We start from the raw sequence: 9,007 nt of genomic DNA on the forward strand, positions 1-9,007 counted from the left end.
GGTCTGTGCAGTCTTTCTGCCTAGTCTGCCATCTTGCTGGAACTTCCACTTGCAAATTTTCAAAATGACTGTGTCTTCAGGAGAGCCAAAAGTCCACAGCTCAGTTTTGTCTCCTTATTTACTGTTTTCCTTTCTAATTGTCAGCCGCCAGTGCTGTTGTTCATGCGTCCCTCAGCAAAGAGGACCCATTAGGTTGTTGCCCAGACCCTAATGCCACTTGTAAATATTCAAACTGGCCATGTCCTCAGGAAAGCAGACAGTCTGCCCCTCCTTTTGTCTCCTTATTCACTGTTTTCATTCAAGTTCTTTTGTTACTGTTCAATCTACTTCTTTATCCTTCCTTTCAGAGCTCAGGGCTTCAGGAGTATCTTCTCTATCTGTTTCAACTTGTTTCTTTTTTTTATTGAAGAGGATCTGTGTAGCTTGTCTGCCTATTCTGCCATCTTGCCAGAAGTCCACCACTATGTCAGATCTATATCATTCTTTTCACAGTTGTATAGTACTTTATGATGAATGTGTTACAATTTAATTTTCCATTTCCTAAGTGACTGTTTCAGTTTGCCAAAATTGTTAGGTGATACTTTCTGGTATATTCTGTATTTGCATGTTTGTGCAAAAGTGCCTATGAGGAAAAAATCCCTTTAGTGGGAGTACATGGCTCATGGCATTTATAAATGATGTTCCTACCAGTCTCACCAAATTCTAAAAGCATACTTATTAGAAATTAGGGGAATTACTTTGTATGGACAGTCCATTTCCTAATTTTCATAAAGACTTAAATAGTGATTTAGATTTTTACCCTTGATTTTCTCATTATAAAGACCTCTTTAGTTAGTGTAAAGTAGCTCTGGTAGTGTAGTGCTTAAGGCATTTGCTAACCAGAAAGCTGGAAGTTCAAACCCACCAGCCACTCTGTGGAAGGAAGGTTGGGCAATCTATTTCCATAGTCATATTGCCTTGGAAACCCAAGGAGGGGTCGCTGTGCTTGGTTTTTTGGTTTAGTTAGTGTAAGGAGCTCAGGTGGCACAGTGCCTAAAGCATTTGACTGCTAACCAGAAGGTTGGAAGTTGAAATGCACCAACCATTCCATGGAATGATGACAAAGCAGTCTCCTTTCATAAAGATTTACCACTTCAGAAATCCAGTAGGGTCACTATGAGTAGAAAAAACTTGATGCCAGTGTTTTTTTTTTTTTTTTAGTTAGTATAACCCTGTTGGCATTCTATAACACTATGGCAGTTAGTGTAACCAGTTGGCATTCTCAGAGTCCTTTTGCTTATAGCTGGAGTTTATATCTAAAAATAGGCTTCATGCTACTGATATTTTGTCAGCTGAGCACTATTGATACAGCTCTTGTCTAGATGTCAAAGTAAATCAGTCAATAGGATTTAAAGGATGGTTTACTTTGGAGAATAAAATAGCCTCCCAAGATTAGACTCCAATTTTAATTCAATTACATGCTGGGAAAGAAAAGATTTGGTTCAGTTTAATTCCTGTTGTAAAATTGGGTGAGTTGTCACTGACCTTAAACATTGCACATTCATTTGGCATTGATATATCCTTTTGTATAAAAAAAAGAGAAATGGCAAAAAAAAAAAAAAACAACCAAAAAACAAAACAACCAAAAAACAGTCAATTGTTCTTTAAGGAACATATTTCTTTTGGGTGAAAATGTAGCCCACTTTGTAAGTATTATATGAAAGAAATCTCATGCTGTATCTGTAGGGCATCTAGAGGAATTTATGGTGAAGCTGATGGCCTCTTAACACCTATTGATTTAATTTGGAACTTTGTCTGCTGAGTATACTATTTCTGGACAGTATTTTGAAACACAAACTTCTTGATGAATAGGCTGATTATCGGCTTTATAAAATTGATGCATGCTGGTTTAGGATTAGGAAGCTGAAAAAAGATTATCTGTGTATAAAGGACTGATTCTAATATTCTTTGCAATGGAATGAGAGAAGACCTCAGATATCACATAGAGTCTGGCTGTTGACCATTGCTAATAGTTTTCATTTCTTCTGTATCCTCTACGCTTTCCTCCATAAATGAGCAAACTTACATGTATTTCTAGAAAACAAGGAAAACTCTTGAGCTTTAATACATCTTACTACATAAATTGTAAAAGAAAACACTTGAAATAGCCAGATGTTTCAGTGTCAAGTCACTCTTGCTAGAGAAAAAGTTATGTTGTAGTGTATGTACTTAAAAGATTATAGAAGAGACACATGAAAATAAACTGGAATAATGATGAATTTCATGACTTTGAATGATAGTTGTAGTTTTCTGAATTCCAAAGAACAAATACTCGAACAAGAACAAATGAGAATATGTGTATGCAGTGAAATGTGAAACTTCACCATAGACATGAAACTAAAGGCGTGAAGTTATAAACAGAAAGAAGAACCTCCAAGTTGGTGTGTTAAAGGTGAATCAGTGACAGCAGGCCAGAAAACATACTGGTCATGGCACCAATTTGGTCACCTGCTGGGCACTAAAAGGGTGATAGCACTTTGCACCTTTGATTCTTTATGACTTCATCTACAAAATCTGGTTAAAATACAGCTTCCCTCTTAGTTCAAGTAACTCTGGTGGCACAGTGGTTAAGGTATTTGGTGCTAACTGAAATATTGATATTTTGAAGCATCAGCCACTCTGTGGGAGAAGAATGGAACAATCCACTTCCATAAAGATTTACAGCTGTGGAAACCCTATAGGGCATTTTTACTCTGTTACATAGGGTCACTATGAGTTGGAATTGAGTTGCTGGGGGTGGGTGGGTTCTCTTATTTTATGAGGTTATGAGAATCAAATAGCTGAATCTTTAGAAAGAATATCCAGAACTCAAGAGTATTGTCTATTTATTTATTTATTTTTGCACCCTTTTATATATCAAACACTTCATAAGGCTTCTGGCGTACCTGCAGATTCCTAAGGAACCAAGTTAGCTGAAACTATATTCAGTTTTAGTTATAAATATTAACACTGCTTTGGTAGAGGGGAATTAACTGTCTGTCCACCTGGACTTCAGGAAGCAGTCCCCCAAATTGTTGCTGTCTCAAATTCAAGGAAAGCCTTCCATTTTGCTTAAGGATCATTGATATGCCATTGACTTTTTAGTCAGACACACCTTTCATTAAAACACTACCTTTCATTATTAAAACTAATATATGTCTTCCATGGGTATATCTTCATCACCTGTCTGCTAATTTGCCCTCTTTGGCATGGACGTGCCATCAGGGAAAGACATTGTGTTTAGTAATATAGAGAGTCAGCGAAAATGAGGGAAACCCTCAATGAGGATGAACTGAGAGAATAGCCTTCACAGCGACCTCCGACCTGGCTAAGATCATGGAGATGGTACAGGATCGAGCAGCATTGCTTCCTGTTCAGTATAATGTCACCTTGAGTGGGAAATGACTCAGCAACCACTGACAACAACAACATGGGTATATCTGCATAAATGTATAAAAAATATACTATGATAGTTTAATACATGTAGATAAATAGATGTAAAATAGATTAATGTAGGTGTAACTATCAAACAGAGGGATCCAGGATTATTTGGTGGCCCTACATTAAAATGGCACCTGGATGTGGGTCAACTTTTATGGAAGAAAATCAGCAAGTCTCGTTAAAGCTCTGTGAAAATTTTGTAGAAATATTAGTGAGCATTTAGAATCTGGTCTTGTGAAAATCTCTTTTGTTATGGCCCCTATGCTAACCTCCATAAACCATGATGATAAGGGACAGGGGAAGATCAGAGTCAACTGTGAGGAATGCCTCAGGGTTTCCTCTGAGGCTGTGCCTTCAACTTAGGGCAGTTTTCTCTGCCAGAGGAAACTGACAGAAAATGCTTTTTTTTTTTTCTCAAAAAAAAAATAGAGTTTTATATATTCAGATATGTTGGATACTTAAGGTAGAAAGCAGCTGCTATCCTTTAATTACCCAGTTTTTTTTAAAGTTCACAAATGCTTCCAGAGTGGAACCAGAGTTGATGTGTGCTGTTTCTTGCTGCTGTTAGCCCAGATGTGGAAGATGACACACTTAGTGTGAGCTCATTCCTACCACAAGTTTAACCTTTGTTTCCAGCCTGATCAATTTCTCAGATTTTATCCTTGATTTTCCAATTCCTTTACTAGTCTTCATTTCTGTCCCCACCTCAGTTTATCACTGACTTAGCAACTACATCACCGATTTTCCTCATCCTCTCATACATATCTCATTTGACCTGGTGCATGTGTTGTCTTAGTTTAACGCTTTAGGATAGGTGATCCTGGATACAAAGCAGACAACTGGTTATTTAATTAAAAGAAATGACTTTTTCTCAGCTTTAATTTAGTCAAGGGAAGGCTTGGCCCACACAAAATAAACGTTAAGTACTAGATTCTCTATACTCAGGGCTAGATTTAATTTGAAATTAAAGCATTTGATGTATTAGAGAGATTTAGCATGTTTGTCACTTAAACTGATAGGAAGTTTGAATTTTAAATCAGAAGGTCCCTAAAATGTGTTTATTTGTAGTACCCAGTCTATCTCAATGAAAGACATTCATATGTTGTTGTTATGTGCCGTCGAGTCAGCCCAGACTCATAGCGACCCCTCCTTGGGTTTCCGAGGCAGTATCACTGCGGAAGTAGGATTGCCCAACCTTCCTTCCAAGGAGTGGCTGGTGGGTTTGAACCGCCAGCCGTCTAGGTAGCTATTCCTTATATTTCTCTTGTAAATGTTCTTCTATTCATTTCCATTGCTAACGGGTATTCCTTTATTCAGTTGAATTTTGGAGATGCTTATTTAAATAGATACAGGAAATTAATTGGGTGATAATCAATGAATGCTAGTAAATTTTTCTGTGTCATATTGGTAGGTATGTAATCTGTTATTATATTTAAAAAAGATGGTCCCACAGTTTACTGGCGTGAGTTAAAGCTAGTGACGCTTAAGAAGCTTGGGGAATTCAGTCATACATGAAATTCTTGTTTTTTTATTTCTTTAGATAATTCAGAGTCAGCTCTACCTCTCTTCCTTTGTATTGGCTTCAAAAATTGTATTTCAAGGAATAGTGACGAGGTGTAAAGAGTTTACACTTTACTCCAAAGACATCTGCTCGAGTGGGCATCTGCCATCAGGTAAAACTACACTTTTAACACTTTTTGTTTTTAATTAAATATACTCCTAAATAAAAGGAACAAGACACAGAAGCCATAAGTTACATAAGATATGATAGAAGTGTGCACAGGAAAATAACATGAAGTCAATAAATATGTATTAATTGGATGTTACTATTGGTCAACTTAACAGTCATTAATAAGGAATGGGGGACATTCAGAAATGAGATTTTTTTAAGGGCTAATTGAATCTAGCTCTATTTTCCAATGATTTAATAATTGATCATAAGATGACACTATATAAAAGAAGCAAAGTAAGTAGGAGTTAAGGAAGTTAAGAGGTATATAAAGGATGATTTGTAATTAGAAGTATGGAATTATAATTAAAACCAAGGAAGTATACTACAACAAAACAGAATTAAATATTGTATACTGATATAATAACATTATGAACTATGAAAAATAACAACATGAAAACTGAAAGAAGTTTAAGGAGAAAAATTGGCACAATCATCTAATGCTTTTTTTAAAGTCAAGGAAACTTGACTTTATATATTCAATGATGTGCAACATCTGAGAAAATAGCTTGGTATCCATAAGAAAGCAAGTCAAATTTAAACTGTTGATGTTCAAATGACAAATATGCAGTTTCAGACAATGAATATTAGAAAGACATAAGTTTAATAGTTAGAATCAGAGACTCTTAGATGATCTTCTTTAAGGCCAGTATCAAGAGAAATGAGAAAGAGTTGATCATCCATGGAAAGCTAAGATGTAGGTAAAAAATTGTTATCCAAATTATTACAGGAAAAACTTTCATTAGGTACAGGATGTCTGTGGTGGTGTGTAAATAGCTAACAGAGAAAGATGGGTGTGTATGTCTGGGTGTGCCTGACTCTGTGTTTGAGTGTGTAAGAGAAAGAAAAATGGGATGGAATGAGGGAGGGGGGATAGCAGATGTCATTATTATAGCTTTTTACTCCTTTCAGTTTTATATATTGCTGCTGATGCTGATGCTTTTTTTTCTTGGTTCTTTTCTTAATTAAAGTCATGTATTCTTCATTTACTTATATATACCTTAATCAAGTTATATTCAACAAATATAAGTTTACTTTGCTCTTTGTTTAGGATGCTTCTGGGTGACTGCTGCTTTCTAAGGTCAACCTCATCCCAGGCACCTATGCCACAGTTGCCATCAGCTTTAGTCATGATAGCCCGACACCTCTTTAAAACACTGTTAAATGTCTGCTGCAAACATATTATGTACCCTAAGTTTTATTTTTATTTATTTCATGCCAAAACAGACGGCAAAATGAATAAAATACATTTTTTCTAGTACAGATAGATAGTGTAGTGCCTAAGGCACTTGACTGCTAACCAGAAGGCTGGTGATTCAAACCCACTAGCCACTCCTCTGATGGATGGTTGGGCAATCTACTTCCGTAGGATACTGCCTCAGAAACACAAGGAGGGGGCACTATGAGTTGGGTCCGACTCAACAGCACATAACAACAACAACAGTACAGATAGATAATCATAACTATTTATTCAACTTATTGTTTATTTAATAAGCATGCTAAATACCCATTTATGCCAATAGCTATACAAGAAACATTAACAACCTGAGATATGCAGATGACACAACCTTGCCTGCTGAAAGTGGAGATGATTTGAAGCACCCACTGATAAAGATCAAAGACTGCAGTCTCCATTATAGATTATACCTCGACATAAATAAAACACAAATCCTCACAACTGGACCAATAAGCAACATCAGATAAATGGAGAAAGGATTGAAGTTGTCAGGGATTTCATTTTACTTGGATCCTCAGTCAACACCTATGGAAGCAGTATTCAAAAAATCTTATGTCATATTGCTTCAAAATGGGCAGATCTGCTTCAAAAATCCTTTTTTAAGTGTTAAGAAGCAAAGATGTCACTTTGAAGACTAAAGTGCACCTAATCCAAGCCGTAGTATTTTCAGTCACCTCATATGCATGTGGAAGTTGGACAATGAATAAGGAAACTGAAGAAAAGTTGATGCCTTTGAATTGTGGTGTTGGTAAAAAATACTGAAGATACCATAGACTGCCAGAAGAATGAATAAGTCTGTCCTGGGAGAAGCCCGAACGCTTCTTAGATGCTGTCTTGGCCAGAATTCATATCACCTACTTTGGTCATGTTGTCAGAAGGGACCAGTCCCTGACTAACGGTATCATGCTTCATAAAGTACAGGGTCAGTGAAAGAGGGGGAGACCCTTATGAGATGGATTGACATGTCAACAGTGGGCTCAAGTGGCTGCAACGATGGGCTCAAGCCTAACAGGGATTGTGAGGATGATACAGTACCAGGCAGTTGTGTTGTATTGTATATAGGGTGTCTCTGAGTTGGAGCTGACACAACAGCACCTAACAACGACAGTACTATTAGAAATTGGGACTACAGTGATGCACTTCTTGAAGTTGTATCTTAGGCTCTGATGGGAAAGACAAATGTAAAAAATCATTAGAAAGATTACTTAGAGTCAACAATATTATAAGTGTTTCCAAATGATTTTTTTTAGAAGAATGGGGAATTTGGAGCAAAAATTATATTTTGAGTGTAGAAATATCTCCCTAATAATCAAAATAGGGAAGCCACAGGAGGCTATAGGAAAATCAGTGGAATAGTTGGAAAGCCTATGCAATTATCATCCCATTTCTTGGTTCAGCATGAAAGAGAAACATCCGAAGCTATGGTGTTGTTGTTATGTGCCATTGAATCGGACCCGACTCATAGAGACCCCTCCCTGGGTTTCCGAGGCAGTATCACTACGGAAGTAGATTGCCCCATCTTCCTTTCGAGGAGTGGCTGTAAGTATCAATTATTAAATTCAGAACAAACAAATAATAATTAAAGTAGAATGTGTATGAGAACTTCCTTATAGACCTGTGTGATTCATAAAATTTAAGTATTTAAACCTTTTCATTGCAGGTTCTATTGATTTCCTTCCATGAATTACTATAAAATATGTTAAATTTTAAGTGTATCTGCCAAAATAAACATAAAGAAGTTACAGTACTGTTCTCCACATTATTGCTTTCATTGTACTACTCATCCTCTGAGTACTTGTCCCTGTAAAACAGTGCTATCTTTTTGAAGTTTCACTGTTCTAATTCTCTCTATAGGAGTTTCTGAAATTAGGGTCCATGGGCACATTAAAAGACTTTAATGGAGAAAATACTTTCACTCAAAATCAAAAAGTGCACCTAGATCACTGGAAATATCTTAGAAAATATCTGATGTTAAACAAAAATTAAACCTTTGTTTCTGTTTGCATAATTATTTGTCTAGTTTTTCAGTAAGTTTTCTGAAGATATGGGGCATAATTAGGTTTATTTACTTATTTTAAAATTTTTCTTATCAATATAAAAACAATTCTTTTATTCTACATTTCTGTTGAAAAATATACACAAATGGAATGAGGATAGTAAAATGCAGATATTGAGAAGTAGTGGCATCTGCCAGATAAAAGCTCCAGCATCACTTTATACAGAAATGATATTAGGGAACCAAGGTATTTTTAATTTAGTTCATTTATAACTTCAAATACATTAGGCTATACATGGTAATTTGCTTCCACAGAAATGTGTTTCTCTATATCCTTAAAGTTAATCATTGTTTCTCAGCATATGCAAATAATAGGCTATGCCTGTCCTCATCTCCCTCAATAAACACAACATCCATTTGATTGGAACAATTTCATGGCTATATAAAATGCATAAAAATGTATAATTCTTAAGATGGATAGGCCAGTTTGGGAAATGCATTAAAATTAACAAAATTCAATAGACCTATAAAATTCCTTAACCTGTGTGTTTAGAAAATAGAATGAGAGTGAAATATAATATTTTTT

This window comes from Orycteropus afer, unplaced genomic scaffold, assembly GCF_000298275.1.
Source record: "Orycteropus afer afer isolate SDZICR_OR568_19922 unplaced genomic scaffold, OryAfe1.0 scaffold00261, whole genome shotgun sequence".
Taxonomy (NCBI): Eukaryota; Metazoa; Chordata; class Mammalia; order Tubulidentata; family Orycteropodidae; genus Orycteropus; species Orycteropus afer.